Raw genomic sequence first — 15,704 nt, 5'->3', positions numbered from 1 at the left:
TAAACGATCTGATAGACGAACTAAAGGCCCAAAGAACAATGCAGAACAGCACTAACCCGCAAACAGACGAAGCTCAGGCGACAACTATAGGGCGCCAGCAATTTACAACTGCCATGGTTGCTGTTAACAATGCACTGGCAAATCTTAGCAACCTCATCTCCAACATCCAAGACGAGACCCGCAAGGATAGAGAGCGTCTAGTACAATTCACAGCCATGATATCCAGAGGAAAACCCTATAACAGGCCATCCCAGTATGGCGAGCAACCGTAAACGCTCGGTCAAGTTGGAAACCCTTGAAATATGGCAGTGGAACTGCCGTGGGATCCGCCGAAAGCAGGGTCTTCTTAAACAACACATCACAAATTGCACCTCTCCGCCAGACATAATCGCCCTACAGGAAACTAGGGAGCCTACATGCCGCCTGGCTTAGGGTGGTGACATCTCTCCCAGTGTTGCCGAAAACGGCCGCTAAACATGACGGGCAGCCATGTTGTTCCCCTTGAAGAGAGCATCCCCGGCTTTCAGTGGCGTGGTCGCAGGGGCGATCTACAACATTAGTTTATATTCTAGTTTATCGGCGTTTCTTTCGAAGTTAGTACCAACAGATGACGCCGTTCCGACGACATAGAGCAGTTCTCAGCGACGGTGCATTACACTCCGAACGGGTCTCTCCTCTGCGCGCGTCATCGCGCCAAAAGGCAGCGCTTATCAATTACGTAAAAAGGGTTCCTCCTCACGATGAGCACTAACCGAGCTTAGGTGTTGGGCGTTCAGAATTTAATGTTATGACGGTAATCAAAAGATTACGCAGGCCCACTTTTTAATGCTTATCAATTACTTGGTTCATGCGCGGCCTGTACAGAATGTGGCCGTAGTGGCTGTGTAGCTTATGTCGGGCATAATCGCCGCAAGTGTTCTATCGTTGGATAGCTTATGTCGAGTATAATTGCACCGGACTAATTGTAGGTCTCAATTAATTACCGGTAATTAGTTAATTGTAATGTAATTGAAATTTACGCTACATCACTAAGTCGCTGGATAGCTGATGTTGAGTACAATTGCACTGAACTAATCTTGTCTTACCGACCATTAATTAGATAACCGCGATTAAAAATCAATCGTTATGCTCCATCATCAAGCTATATATCGTTGGATAGCTTATGTCGAGTATAATTCCACCGGAGTAATCGCAGGTCTTAATTACCATTAATTGGTTATTTGATTTAAAATTGAACCTAATGCTATAGCATCGTCATATATCGTTGAAAGGTCTCGATGAGTAGAATCGAAAATGGAACAGTAAACCGAGCTAACGCTGGTCTATGTAGGTTTAAAATAAAACCACGCAACAGAAGCAAAACAGTAGCACCTAATGCTTATGCATTCACAGCACGGGAAGAGACTTAAGTGCCCCAGTAGTTCTATTACCGACATTACAATGGCATTTGCGTGTGCAATGTACCATTAGTTTGTGCATTTTGCTCTTCTGTGAGCAATTACACATGCTCTACGCAATGAGCTATGCAACCCCATACTAGCACACTGTAGCTTCAGCAAAAGGTATAAACATACTTAAAAAAATTTAGGGAATCTTGAGGCTGATGTTAACAAATTAAGATCGAGTGTTGTAAGCGTCTTAGTTTTGTACAGATTGCCATTGAGTTAACATTAAAGCAGTGCTTCATTTCACATTGCCTACCATTTTTCCACGTGTGCTGTGAAACTAACTTACACAGGGTGTTCAGTAGGAGGCTAAAATGTTCAGAGTGTAACATGAGACTTGCTGGAATGGAATCAGAGAAAGAGGAGCAATACAAACAATGGGACAAGTGAGAAAACCTAAAATCAAGAAACCAAATGACATTTTCAGACGCCTTCGTGTAAACATTCAAGAAGCTTCTTTTATTGCCGACACACTTCTGGCAACTGTCAATTAAAGGGGAGGTGCTCATATTCTTTCTCAAGCAAACTGACAGAATACATAAGCATCCGCAGCCAGCTAAAGTGCATATGAAATTACATTCTTCCATTATCAGCATCTGTGAAACCAGTGAAATTTTTGTACACATATCAGTCACTCCTGTAAAACATATCTGGTGCGCACACTTATGGTGTAATTGCAAACAGGCTTATTATTTTTAAACATTGACCGAAGTAAAGCAGCTTCGTTGCTCAATGAACACTTCTACATAAAACAAAATATACTGATAGCCATGAACAAATTGCATGAGTGCCGTACAGAGGACACAACAAATGGGCTAAATTAGCAGGACTAGTAATGCAAACAACCCGAATGATAATGAGAAACACCACGGCAACTCTGTGGGAGCGTATGTTTTACAGCCCCTAAATAATGCAAGGCATGGTAGTGATGCTCCAGCCACAAAAATAAGACTGTTATGCACTTCACAAAAGACTTGAAACAGTGGTTTACACATTTGCATCTAGTTCCAACACTTGCTCCTAAAAACTTCACCTTTGATGAACACACTAGTGGCGCGCACTGTAAATCAGTTTGCTATTTCCAAATGCTGACTGAAGCAAAGCAGCTTCATTGGTTAGTGCACACAATTTGCAAGCAACAGCTTGCTACAGAGAGGTGACATAAAAATATGCTGAAAGACGTGAACAATTTACAGGCGAGCAAAGTACACACGACATACACAGTGAAAGTGTCAGAGTGCTATATTCGGGTACAACCCAAGGAAGTAGTGGCAGATGCCCACCGACCGTTTCCCTCCAGCCAATAGCGGTGACCGATTTTCATGACAACGCGGTCAATCCGATTAAGCCACGGTTAACTGCCGTTCATCTGCCACTCCCAGCGATGCAACTTCCCAGCATTTCTTTACTTGATCGCTCATTACTATGCTGTGACCTTTGAGCGCTTAAGGATTCGGCCTCCATGGGTGAAGCTGCGGGCAGAGGAAGTCGACTTGCATCAGTGGAATCTTCCCCACTGGCTTTATCTGTTCTCAGAAAGGAATGGGCAACGCTGTCTGCATAGATAACAGTGTCGACAGCTTTGGGCGGCAGCAAGGTGGTTGTTAAAGGTAGATCATACCCTGGTACCTGAGCACATTGTAGTGGACTGACAGTGTCCTGGGAACTCATGCTGTCACTCACAGCCGAGTCTTGTGTTTGTTCGGCTGTTGATGCGAAGACAGGCTCTAGAGCAGCACTACCACATGGTTCATTTCCAGTGGGGTCAAGTACTGTGCTTTGCGTTGGCGTGGCCGGACGAAAGCAAGACCGCTTCTTCGGAGGCTTCCGGTGTTTCGGGATGGCTGAAATAAAAAAATTCAGTCAATAGGTTAGCACTACACTCAAGAACTGCAGAAATTCTGCATTTACAGAAGAGCAACCTAGTACCTGCATAAAACTTCCAAATAAACTTCAGGAGTAGTAATATCAGTTGGGTTTTAAGATCCCAAAGCTGTACTGGGGGGCTTTAGATTTCTTACCGCCAGTGCATATTTAACAGCGTCGGAAAGCATGCTACGACTGGCAATGATTCAGTCGTGCAAAATTGTGCTCAACAGCAGGTTGTGTTAGCAGCTGAGGTACCATTGATGCAACTAGAATTACTAATCGTCCTGAATTTTGCCATTTTAGCTTCTGTGCCAGGTGACATAGAACAAATGAGAAAGCACAGAATGCAGTCTGCTACACGATATTTGTTTGATTCTAGACGTCCCCTTTCTCGCAGGCGTCGGGTGAATTATAAAGAAAAAACGATGCTTTACAAAGTATAAACACACTATAGGTGGCCTTGTGCTCTTTGAATACAAGGCTATATCTGTGTGTTACGTTTTGGATCTTAGTATCATATATATATGAGTGCATGTAATGTGTAGAGAAGATAAACAGTAGTCCCTTAGAGAAGCAGTGGGTGTTCAAGAAAAGCAAATATAGTAGGGGTAGGCAGAGAGTTAGGTGGCAAAAGTTTTGTTTAGTGCCATACTTTATACCTTTATGGCTTACACGGAAGATTTCAATTGTCATTCATTCATTTTTTTTTTCAATCTACAGTGAAAAATGAGCCAGAGGTAATGCAGAAGCCGTTAAAACATTGCTTAAGGTGATTTTATGTTTGAAGGTGCTGTTCTAATGCATGATCCTACAATAACGTGCAATATACATATTTTTTTATGCCCGCGATTTAGTTTTACAAGAAATGAATTGCATGGATCCCAACAAATTTCTAGCTAGGGATCTAGATGCTGATGCAAACATGCGCTGTAGGAATGCTTGGATATAAAAGCCATATCAATAGACCAAGAAGTTTGTGTGGATAATGTGGCCACAGATGGCACAGGAACCGGTTAAAGGGAAGTCAGTAGGATAGGCTTCGTCCTGCTATGGACCTTGAAATGCTGATGGTGATGAACCTTTCTTTGCAGCCTTCTAAAAGCAGATGAGCGCACATTTTTGAGCTTGCACAAAGCAACCACAGCACTACCGTATACGTGTAGACAAATTTCTTTGCAAACATTTCATATGAATGAGGCAGAGTTGTATTTAAGAGATGGATCAAAATTAGAAGCTTACCTCGATAAGTAAAAAGTGTGGGAACCGCATCTGGCCTTAGCTTCTTTAAGCCATCCTGTCTGTTTTGCTCGAAACTTGTTTCTTCAAAATGTGCCTGAAATGAATGGCAGCAAGTACTTCATAAGCATCAAGAAGTATATTCATACCTGCACATAACTGTGACAAATGCTGCAAACCGGAACATGACTAGCGTTACAACTACAGAGCTGTTTCTACCTGCTGTAATGTTTTCACATGCAGTCTTTTACCAGGCTATAGTGTCAAGCTAAAAAAAACTGGATAAGGGCTTCCTAAAGGCTTCATATGCATGCCAGTAACCGGGCATATACAAAATGTGTTCTTTTAGTTTGATCTTGGGTTTCCAATCTTTTTCTACCGAATAGCGTCGTACAGCAGAACGGTGCCTAGATAACCAGACCTGACTGAAAATAAGTTCCTCCGACCACAGCGCTCACGAAACAGCGAACGCGTACAATGTCAGAGAGATGTAGAAATTTATTTTCACTACCTCAGTCATGTTCTCTGACATGAGTCTTGGCGCATGTATTACAGCGCAAACAAGGAAGCGGGCGCCAATATATCGTGAGTGCACTCGCGTGAGAATTACAGTCAGCGAGGGCGAATGCGAACCGTTGCTTCTCGCCCTTGGTGCTCGAGACACGCCGCCAGCGCATCTAAAAACTAACGAGAAGATTGCACCCACGCCCGCAATGCGTAGCCTGTTATCAAACCCACGCCGCGCACGCCGTTCGAGGCGGCCGTGGTTTAATTATCGTAAACGTGAAGCACAGTACACCAAACATGGCAAGCGAGCAGGTAACAAAAGAGAAAAAGGTACGGTACTCACAGAACATATGCGAGAAGCAGCAGTGGGTTCCCAGCAGTCTCGCTTTACTTGTGCCAGCCAACGTTTTCTTCGGTTGGAGTCAGCCGGGAAACGAAACATCCGTGTGCCCTTCCTGCAGTGGTTCGAGCACTGCGGAACGCAACACCCGGGCATTGCTGCTGCGTAAGCTTCCTGGCGCACTTAGTGCAACAACCGACAACATATGACTGTCCCACTCAACGATGAACGACGATGAAGACGCAACTGCTGCAGCAGCTAATGCGCGCCTATGCACGGCGGGGAACAAGATGGCGCGGCGTCTTCCCGTAACCATGACAACACACGCGCTGGCAACATGGGTCTTAGCGGGAGGCGGCATGTGCTGTGTCAAAGGAAGTCACCACCCTAAGCCGGGAGGGGGCGCGACATGTAGGCTCCCTACAGGAAACCGGCTGCTCACTCACTCTCGCGGGGTACTCCGTCTACGAGGGGCAGGGGCAAAGCAAGGTCGCCACGCTGGTTGCAAAAGCAGTCACCGCAATCAGACACGACATCGACGGAACGGACATTGACCACGTCCTTATAGAAATCATTACCCAAAAGAGAAGCCAAGAAAGCACCTTCCTACTTAACGTGTACAGCCCGCCAAGCCAGAGGAAAGCCAATTTCAGCTACCTGCTAGGCAAAGCAAAAGAAGCAGCAGGCAAGAACGGTATCGTTATTCTGGGGGACTTCAATGCCTGGCATAAAAGTTGGGGCTACGTTCGGGAAACCCCGAAAGGCAGGGATCTAGCCAGGGAAGCTGATCGTAGAAGGCTCACCCTCATCACTGACCACACCCAACCCACGCGAGTGGGGAACAGCATCAACCGAGATTCGTGCCCAGACATCATTTGTCAAAGGGGTAAGGCACGCAAGATGGGAAAACGACGGCGAAACTCTAGGCAGTGACCACTGCATCCTGCGCATCCATATAGAAACCCTCCCGATCAGGCGACAACATGGCCAGGCTAGACTGACAAACTGGGAAGCCTATAGGAAATCCAGGGCACAGCATGAAGACGCTGAGATCACCGACATAGAAGGCTGGGTCGCAAGAATCAAGACAGACTGGCGAAAACTAACCCGAAAGGTCGCCCTCACTACCAACACACCCGAGGTGGACAAACATCTCTTACACCTTTGGGACGCCAGACGGGGCCTACTAAAAAAGTGGAAAAGGCAAAAGCATAATAGGCGGCTCAAGCGTAAGAACGCCGAGGTCACCAGACAAGCTGAAGAATATGCGACGGAGCTCTCGAGGCGCGACTGGATCCAAAAGTGCAACGAACTTCAGGGGACTCTAGGTTGGGCCAAGACATGGGCCTTGCTAAGGGCTCTCATAGACTCAACCACCACAAAATCCGAAACCCGTAAGACGACCCAAAGGATCGCGCACCAGTTCCAAGGCACTGACGAGGAAATGCTACAGAACATCAAGCAGCGTTACATCGGCAATGCAACATACGCCGACAGCAGCTTGGCATACACGGGCGAAACGAATCCCGCTCTGGACGAACCCCTTACCATAGAAGAAGTCAGACACGCTGTGATGTCCGCCACAAAGAACACAACACCAGGGAGGGATGGCATCACCAATGCCATGATAAGGAATCTGGATGACAATTCAATCAAAAGATTCACGGAGTTCATCAATAAACACTGGGAACAGGGGACCCTCCCGGACGACTGGAGACATGCGGAAATAGTAATGATTCCGAAGTCCGGAAAGACTCCAAACCTGGACAATCTTAGACCCATTTCCTTAACATCATGCTTGGGAAAAGTGTACGAGAGAGTTGTGCATCACAGGTTGCAGACCCACCTTGAGGACAACGAACTCATGCCGCACACTATGTTTGGATTTCGAAAATACCTATCGACACAGGACGTTCTCCTGCAGATCAAGGAGGAGGTGCTTACTTCTGTTCCAAAATATGGAGAAAACATCTTGCTCGCTCTCGATCTTCAAGCGGCCTTCGACAACGTCAGTCACAGGGCTGTGCTGGAGGGGCTCAGCAAACTGGGTTGTGGGCAAAGAATATTCAACTATGTGAAAGCCTTTCTGACTAACCGAACCGCTACCATTGGAATAGGAGGCATCAGGACTGACACCTTCAACACCCCAGAAAAAGGAACACCACAAGGCTCTGTGCTGTCACCTATGCTTTTTAATATTGCAATGATTGGTTTAGCAAGGGCGCTCGAAGAAATTGAAGGAATCAGGCATGCCATCTACGCAGATGATATCACAATCTGGGTGACAAGGGGATCCTTAGGCGAAAAACAAGAGCTTCTTCAGCGAGCGGCAGACACGGTCAACGCATACGCCCGACACTGTGGACTTGCATGCTCCCCTGAAAAATCCGAGGTGCTCAGAGTCTACAGACAAGGGTATGATCTGCAAAACTCCATAGATATCTACATAGGGGAAACGAAGGTTCCAGAAGTATCGAAAGTTAGGATCCTCGGCATGTGGGTCCAAAGCAACCGTCGTATTGATCACACGATCAGACAGCTAGCAAATACCACAGCACAGATCACCAGGATGATTGCAAGAATTTCCAACAGAAGAAGAGGTATGAAGGAGGAAGACACATGTAGGCTAGTACAGGCCCTCGTGGTCAGTAGGATCTTATACGGCGTCCCCTACCAAACACCGCTCGAGCAAGAAAAGGAGCAGTTGGAGGCAATTCTTAGAAAAGCATACAAATGCGCTCTCGGACTGCCGGTCAGCACTTCGACGGAGAAATTCCTTAAACTGGGCATAAACAACACAGTACAAGAACATATCGAGGCCCACCTTATCGCGCAGAAAACAAGACTGATGCTGTCCGCAACAGGCAGAAACACGCTGCGGTTGCTGGGCATGAGGGACGCTTTGAAAGAAATCAATAGCACAGCGAGCGTTCCAAATGAAATCAGGAGGATCATTGAGATCAGTCCGATTCCAAAAAACATGCATCCAGATATACATAAGGCGAGAAGAAAGGCAAGATCTGAATTCCATGAAAGAAGCTTCGCCGGGGCAAAAGACGTATTATATGTTGACGCAACAACATACAGACACCGATATGGCTCGGTAACCAGCGTGGTGGATCACCAGCTCAGGGAAATCAACTGCGCTTCGATAAAAACCAACAACATACTCGAGGCTGAGGAAGCAGCAATTGCACTCGCCATACCCAGCAGAGTGACGAGACCCATGCACACATCATTACAGACTCGCAAGAGGCGTGCAGAAGATACAGCAGTGGACGCATATCCACTGCAGCCATTCACATACTCAAGGCGAGGACAATCACTTTTACGAGATGCTTCATCACGGGGACACCAGGCCATGAGGCTGTCAAAGGGAACCAATGTGCGGACGCCAATGCCCGAGCATACGCCAACCGGGAGGCGCGCACCGAAGGGGAACTGGACGCAGTCACTAGACGGTATGGAGCCATCTTAGAACACCAACGAGCCCTCCGGAGGACCTACCTGCCTCCCCACAAAGACCTTAGTAAACAGCAATCGGTTGCCTGGAGACAACTACAGACTAAAACATACCCCAATCTGAGTTTACTCAGCAAAATCTATCCATCCACTTATGAAAACAAATGCCCGCTATGCGGTGAACACGCAACGCTTTACCACGTTACATGGGCCTGTCAGAAAATGCAGGCAGCGCCGATAAACCACACACCTACACCGGAGCAGTGGGAGGCTGCGCTGTCCAGCTCGAAGCCTGAAGAGCAGCTCAAGCTGATCGACAGGGCTCGCAAGACTGCAAAGGCCGCTGGGGCCCTGGACTGAGGGCTCCACCTACGCTGCGAGAAATAACCCTTATACAATAAAGTTTTTCATTCATTCATTTCTTCGCCAGGGCCACAGTGTGCAATCTTTTTTTTTTTTGTAAGTAAGTTGTGGTATTTGATGCAGGTACTGCACTGCTCGCGGCTGAATGTGCAAAGGCTACACAGAGTGTTCGCCACCTTTATATGGGCATCGCAATGGGAAAGGTGTAGTCGAACGAACTTGTTCAGAAGGGTGAAAGACGGCGGTCTTAGTCTGTCGCATCTCTTTGTGCGACAGCTCGTTAATAGCTTTATGTTTTTTCGTGACACGAGCGATCCTTTTTTACGCACATTGTGCCAAGTCAGATTAAGAGGTGCGTTGCCTAGTTTTGTTGTTGGCACAAATGTGATGCATGGATCCATTTCAGGTTTTTTCAAGGAGGTCGTGACTAGTGTACGATTCTTGTCGGCGCGTTTTTCGATTGATTATCTTTCTTCAGTGAAAAGAACAACACTGTACAAAGATGTGTGTGACAGCATTTTTCCGGAACCATTGTACAGAGCCTTGCATAGTGGAGAACCCGGTCAGAATGTTTTAAAAAGGGTAAAAAAAATGCAGGTGACGCCTGGAATGAAATCCTTTTTCTTCAAGCTACACACTGAAACACTGCCAGTAAAGAAATTCCTAGAGCAAGGGGGCTTTTTCTTACCGTGGGGAGCTGACTGTATGATATGCAAACAGCCCGAAACTATAGATCATGTTTTTCTACATTGCTGGGAAAGGATGTACTTTTGTGATGTTCTCCAGAGAACAGTGAAAAAAGATTTTCCACTGGACCCACACGGCATTAGATACCTCAATAAACAATGAAGACGGAATTCCATTCGACCTCATAATGCTGGCCGGACTCCACTCTGTATGGCGCTCCCGCATGGCCGGTTTCCATTGTGATCCGGATGCGAGGCCCGCACGGATGTATTTTCGCGAGAGTATAGCGAGATTTGTTGAAGTGCAGAAGTCGCTTGAGCCTGTACCACAGTGGCTGCCGAGAGTAGAAGCCTTGACAGCGCTGAAAGAATTTTAATATGACAACGTCAATACAAAGCTGACTGCTGCGGCATTTTTGTCTGCCTTATTTTTTGTTTCTACTTCTGTGTACCATCATGTGTTACTGCGCACTGTCGGAGACCGGCAATGAAGAAAAAAAAAAGGATCGTTGGTCTAGGGTTATGATTCTCGTTTAGGGTGCGAGAGGTTCCGGGTTGAAATCCCGGACGAGCCCCTCTTTTTTTTTTCTTTAGCCACCAAATGCATTCCATGAAACTAAATGGCCAACACACGGCGTCGTCCACGGCTCGTTGGTCTAGGGGTATGATTCTCGCTTAGGATGCGAGAGGTCCCGGGTTCAAATCCCGGACGAGCCCGTCTTTTTTTCTTTAGCCACCAAATGCATTCCATGAAACTAAATGGCCAACACACGGCGTCGTCCTCGGCTCGTTGGTCTAGGGGTATGATTCTCGCTTAGGGTGCGAGAGGTCCCGGGTTCAAATCCCGGACGAGCCCGTCTTTTTTTCTTTAGCCACCAAATGCATTCCATGAAACTAAATGGCCAACACACGGCGTCGTCCTCGGCTCGTTGGTCTAGGGTTATGATTCTCGCTTAGGGTGCGAGAGGTCCCGGGTTGAAATCCCGGACGAGCCCCTCTTTTTTTTTTCTTTAGCCACCAAATGCATTCCATGAAACTAAATGGCCAACACACGGCGTCGTCCACGGCTCGTTGGTCTAGGGGTATGATTCTCGCTTAGGGTGCGAGAGGTCCCGGGTTCAAATCCCGGACGAGCCCGTCTTTTTTTTCTTTAGCCACCAAATGCATTCCATGAAACTAAATGGCCAACACAAGATGTCGTCCTCGGCTCGTTGGTCTAGGGGTATGATTCTCGCTTAGGGTGCGAGAGGTCCCGGGTTCAAATCCCGGACGAGCCCGTCTTCTTTTTCTTTAGCCACCAAATGCATTCCATGAAACTAAATGGCCAACACACGGTGTCGTCCACGGCTCGTTGGTCTAGGGGTATGATTCTCGCTTAGGGTGCGAGAGGTCCCGGGTTCAAATCCCGGACGAGCCCGTCTTTTTTTTCTTTAGCCACCAAATGCATTCCATGAAACTAAATGGCCAACACACGGTGTCGTCCTCGGCTCGTTGGTCTAGGTGTATGATTCTCGCTTAGGTTGCGAGAGGTCCCGGGTTCAAATCCCGGACGAGCCCGTCTTTTTTTTCTTTAGCCACCAAATGCATTCCATGAAACTAAATGGCCAACACACGGCGTCGTCCTCGGCTCGTTGGTCTAGGGGTATGATTCTCGCTTAGGGTGCGAGAGGTACCGGGTTCAAATCCCGGACGAGCCCGTCTTTTTTTTTTTTCTTTAGCCACCAAATGCATTCCATGAAACTAAATGGCCAACACACGGCGTCGTCCTCGGCTCGTTGGTCTAGGGGTATGATTCTCGCTTAGGGTGCGAGAGGTCCCGGGTTCAAATCCCGGACGAGCCCGTCTTTTTTTCTTTAGCCACCAAATGCATTCCATGAAAATAATGGCCAACAAACGGCGTCGTCCTCGGATCGTTGGACTAAAAGAAAGAAGTTGTACCATGATCTTTGTGATATTGTTTTCCCAGAGCCTATGTACAGGGCCTTGTACAGTGGAGGTCCTGGAGCTGATGTTTTAAAAAGAGTAAAGAAAATGCAGGTGCCACCAGGAGTAAAGACCTTCTTTTTTAATTTACACACCGGGACACTCCCAGTTAAAAAGTTTTTGGAAGGAAAGGATTTCTTTTTACCGTGGGGATCGAACTGCTTAATTTGTAAACAGCCCGAAACAATAGACCATGTTTTTTGCATTGCTGGGAAGGGGTTTATTTTTGGGATGTGTTACAAAGGACAATAAAGAAAGAGCTACCACTTGACGCGCAGGGAATTCGTTATTTAAGCACAGACAATGAGGATGGGGTACCATTTGATCTCATAATGCTCTTGGGCCTCCACAGTATATGGCGCTCCAGAATGGCAGGCTATTATTGTGACAAAGACGCACGACCTGCCCGAATTTATTTTCGGGAAAGAATGGACTGCTTTCTGGCCATCCAGAAAGCAGCTGCGGAGCCTCCCGAGTGGCTCTCGAGGCTAGAGCCGCTCTGTATGCTTCGTGAATTTTAGTATGACGAAGCCAGACTCATGATGGCTGACCACGACAGTGTCGTATGTACATAGCGTTTTGTGTGTTTTTTGTTGAGTGTTTTTTGTGTAAATGGTATGGGTCAAAGCCAGGCAATAAAGAAAAAAAAAGTCTAGGATTCGACTTCCGGCCACCGAGCGTGACGGACGTGCGATGACGGGCTCCGTTGGAGCAGCTACAGCGGCCATGTCTGGCCGCGGAAACAGGGCTTTTGCATAGGATGAGGAATACAGGTGATTCTGCCTACCCTTCCTACAGGACGTGTTGTGTTAAACAGTTTTTTTGCACGCTGACGTGCGGGCCCGTCCTTATCGGGTCGAAGATTTCAGGGATGCGCTGGCTCAGCTGATGCTGCTCCCCGAGGTTATCGCCTTGGGGGCGTATCGCATGAGCCATGTATGGGCTGTTACTTTCGCGAGTGCTGAGGCGGTGACGAAAATTCTTTCTGCCGGAGAACTGAAAGTCAAGGACCGCCGCTGTCTCGTCATCGACCCGGCAAACCAGGACTTCTGCGTCAAGCTGCACTGGCTGCTGCACAACGTGCCCGACGAAGACGTGAGGGTAGCCTTTGCTCCGTACGGCAAGGTGAGCGAAGTCACCAAGGAACGGTGGCGCGTCCAGGGTGTCGCCAGCAAGGGGTCGACGACACGCTTGGTTTCATTGAAAATGAATCCTGGCGTGAAGCTGGAAGACCTCCCTCACGAAGTCAGGGTTGGCGGTGAGCTGGCTCTCGTGGTTGTACCGGGCAGAGCTCCGCTGTGTCTGCGCTGCCACGGTACTGGGCACATTCGCCGTGAGTGCAAGGTTCCACGATGCGGCGCCTGTCGTCGCTACGGGCACGAAGAAAGCAGCTGCGTACGCACGTACGCGAGTGCTGCCGTCCCAGTCAACACTGACATTTCGTCCGAACTTGTCATGGACGAGGCTGACGCGGAAGATGCTGCAGCAGAGGCAGGGGACAGCGTGGAGAAGGCCCCTGCTGTGCCCCCTCCGGAAATATCCACAAGCGTAGAGGAGCCCAGCAGTAAGCGGCAGCAACAGGTAGCGCAGCCTACAGAAGTTAAGGCGCCAACGGACGAAGCCTTGAGCAGTGGGGCGTCAGCTCCCGTCGTTCCCCAGCATGGTGACAGCATGGAAGTGTCACATGCATCAATCAGCAACCAAGCAGGGAAGCGACCGCACGAGCACAGTGCGAATGGAGAGCCCAAAGTGAGCGAAGGCGACGAGCCACCGCAGAAGACTGTTGGTGTCAGGCGACCGACGTTGAAACCGCGGCCGAATGTACAGGCCGATCCACGAGCGGCGGCTAAGCCGCCGCCTTAGTTGGAGTGAGTGCGCTTTGAATGGTTTGTGTGGACGTGAGATGGCCTTCTTCGGTGACGGACTGAATGGGCTGATTTTCCATTCCATACGCATGAGGCACTTGTGCAAGAGCCGTTGGATTACCGGCACCGCACCCATCGAGCACCTTAGACTAGGCAAGTCACCCGCACCGTCGCCTTGTGTCCCACAGGTATGCACCATATGGCTCCTGTACATAAACTAGATGGCTTTTACACCTCTTAGAGCGTTGCGCATTGCAACAATTAATGTCACGGGAGTGGCTTCCAAGAAGCGTCAGTACCAACTAAGCCGGCTGCTCGTTTATAATGACCTAGACATAATAGCCGTACAGGAGACGAAAGTCGAAAGACAGGAACAGGCGGACCGTATGGAGCAGCCTTTTATGGCACGCTACAATGTTTGTGTGTGCCATTCTTCTGGCACATCGGGCGGTTGTGCTGTATTTATTAGGAATTCTCTGGGGATTGTCGAGCAGAATTTAACTGTGTGCCAAACTGGCCGTTTGGTTGTATTTGATTTTTTTTATTGCAATTTGCTATGGACGGTCATATGCGTGCATGCCCCTAACAGGGAAAACGAGCGCAAGGAATTGTTTGAGCGCCTGGAACAATATGTGTGCTGTGAGCGGTTAATTGTGCTTTTGGGCGACATTAACTGCCTTTGTAAAGCAGAGGATAGAATTACAAAAAGTCTCCTTCGTGACAAAAGTGCTGAATTGTTGAATTCGATTGTGCAAGAAAATGGTTTAGATGACGTTGCTGAAGTTCTTTTGGTAGCGTCGCATTGTACTCACTTCCAGGGTAAAAGTCACGCGAGACTTGACAGAGCGTCTGTGTCGCTTGATCTGAAGCCTTTGTGCAATAGCTACGAGGTGAAACACATGTCATTTACCGACCACAGCTTAGTTACGTTTATCCTGGGGAAAAAGTCAAGAAATCTCGTTTCTCGTAGGACCTGTGGAAGTTTAACGCACAGTTACTCGAGGATGAACGCTTTGACATTAAAGTTAATGAATGCCTTAAAGCATTGCTATCAGCAGAGCCAGGAAACTGGGTAATTAGGCGGGAAGATTTCAAACAGCAAGTGAAAATAAACGTGATTGAAAGGGCAAGCATTATATGCCACGATAAACGTGTTAAAGAAAAAGAACTACACTGCCAACTTGACTTGCTCGTAAGCCTGGAAAGTTCCCAGCCGGGAAGATATAAGAAAGAAATAAGAGATACAAAAAGTAAACTTGAGAGTATCGAAAAAGATAAGTATACAGCTGCCATGATACGGGCCCGTGCTGAACGTCTCTGGCTTGACCAAGTACCTACTGAACGCTCGCTTAGTGACGAAAAGTACGCGACTCAGAATGAAGTAAGACAAATCAGGTACAGAAACGAGGTAACGAATGATAGCAAAGTGATTCAGTTGGCGTTTGTTGTGCAGTATCGGGAATTGCTTGGGCGGCGACGGCTTGAAGAAGGGTTTGCAAACACGTTCCTGTCCCGTATGCCAAAACTAGGAGACGAAATAAAGCAAGGGTTGGAGGTAACAATCACGGTAGGCGAAGTGGGAAGACCAATCGAGGAGCTGAGTGCCGGAAAATCTCTCGGTCCTGACGGCCTAGGTAGTGATTTTTATAAGAAGTTCAAAGCCGAACTCACCCAAGCTCTCCACTGCGTCTTCACCGAAATGTAGGAAACAAAGAAAATGCCACCATCATTTAAAACAGCACACGTGGTTTTAATACCCAAGAGTGAGGACCAGGCTAAACTTCTGTCCGGTGGGGCTTATCGCCCGATAAGCCTAACCAACGTTTACTATAAAGTGTTTATCAAGATTCTTGCCAACAGACTGCAAAAGGTTATAAAGGAGCTTGTAGAGCCCCACCAAACGTGCGGTATTAAAGGTCGCACCATTGGAACAAATGTGCACATTTCT

At 47.8% G+C, this 15,704-nt stretch overlaps 8 non-coding genes across 8 annotated transcripts; all 8 read left to right on the top strand.

Annotated features, from left to right (window-relative positions):
• Positions 1–10,553: 10,553 nt before the first annotated feature.
• On the top strand, positions 10,554–10,625 carry TRNAP-AGG (transfer RNA proline (anticodon AGG)). Its single transcript has one exon. It is a non-coding gene; the product is annotated as a tRNA-Pro (tRNA).
• A 67-nt stretch (positions 10,626–10,692) lies between these two features.
• Positions 10,693–10,764, top strand: TRNAP-AGG (transfer RNA proline (anticodon AGG)). Its single transcript has one exon. It is a non-coding gene; the product is annotated as a tRNA-Pro (tRNA).
• A 209-nt stretch (positions 10,765–10,973) lies between these two features.
• TRNAP-AGG (transfer RNA proline (anticodon AGG)) lies at positions 10,974–11,045 on the top strand. The gene has a single exon. It is a non-coding gene; the product is annotated as a tRNA-Pro (tRNA).
• Positions 11,046–11,113: 68 nt separating this feature from the next.
• Positions 11,114–11,185, top strand: TRNAP-AGG (transfer RNA proline (anticodon AGG)). Its single transcript has one exon. It is a non-coding gene; the product is annotated as a tRNA-Pro (tRNA).
• Positions 11,186–11,253: 68 nt separating this feature from the next.
• Positions 11,254–11,325, top strand: TRNAP-AGG (transfer RNA proline (anticodon AGG)). The gene has a single exon. It is a non-coding gene; the product is annotated as a tRNA-Pro (tRNA).
• Positions 11,326–11,393: 68 nt separating this feature from the next.
• Positions 11,394–11,465, top strand: TRNAP-AGG (transfer RNA proline (anticodon AGG)). The gene has a single exon. It is a non-coding gene; the product is annotated as a tRNA-Pro (tRNA).
• A 68-nt stretch (positions 11,466–11,533) lies between these two features.
• On the top strand, positions 11,534–11,605 carry TRNAP-AGG (transfer RNA proline (anticodon AGG)). Its single transcript has one exon. It is a non-coding gene; the product is annotated as a tRNA-Pro (tRNA).
• A 72-nt stretch (positions 11,606–11,677) lies between these two features.
• TRNAP-AGG (transfer RNA proline (anticodon AGG)) lies at positions 11,678–11,749 on the top strand. Its single transcript has one exon. It is a non-coding gene; the product is annotated as a tRNA-Pro (tRNA).
• The last annotated feature ends 3,955 nt before the right edge of the window (positions 11,750–15,704 follow it).

This window comes from Amblyomma americanum, chromosome 5, assembly GCF_052857255.1.
Source record: "Amblyomma americanum isolate KBUSLIRL-KWMA chromosome 5, ASM5285725v1, whole genome shotgun sequence".
NCBI classification, from domain to species: domain Eukaryota; kingdom Metazoa; phylum Arthropoda; class Arachnida; order Ixodida; family Ixodidae; genus Amblyomma; species Amblyomma americanum.
Note: the sequence above shows the minus strand (reverse complement) of the source record. Positions and strands in the feature narration are given on the sequence as shown.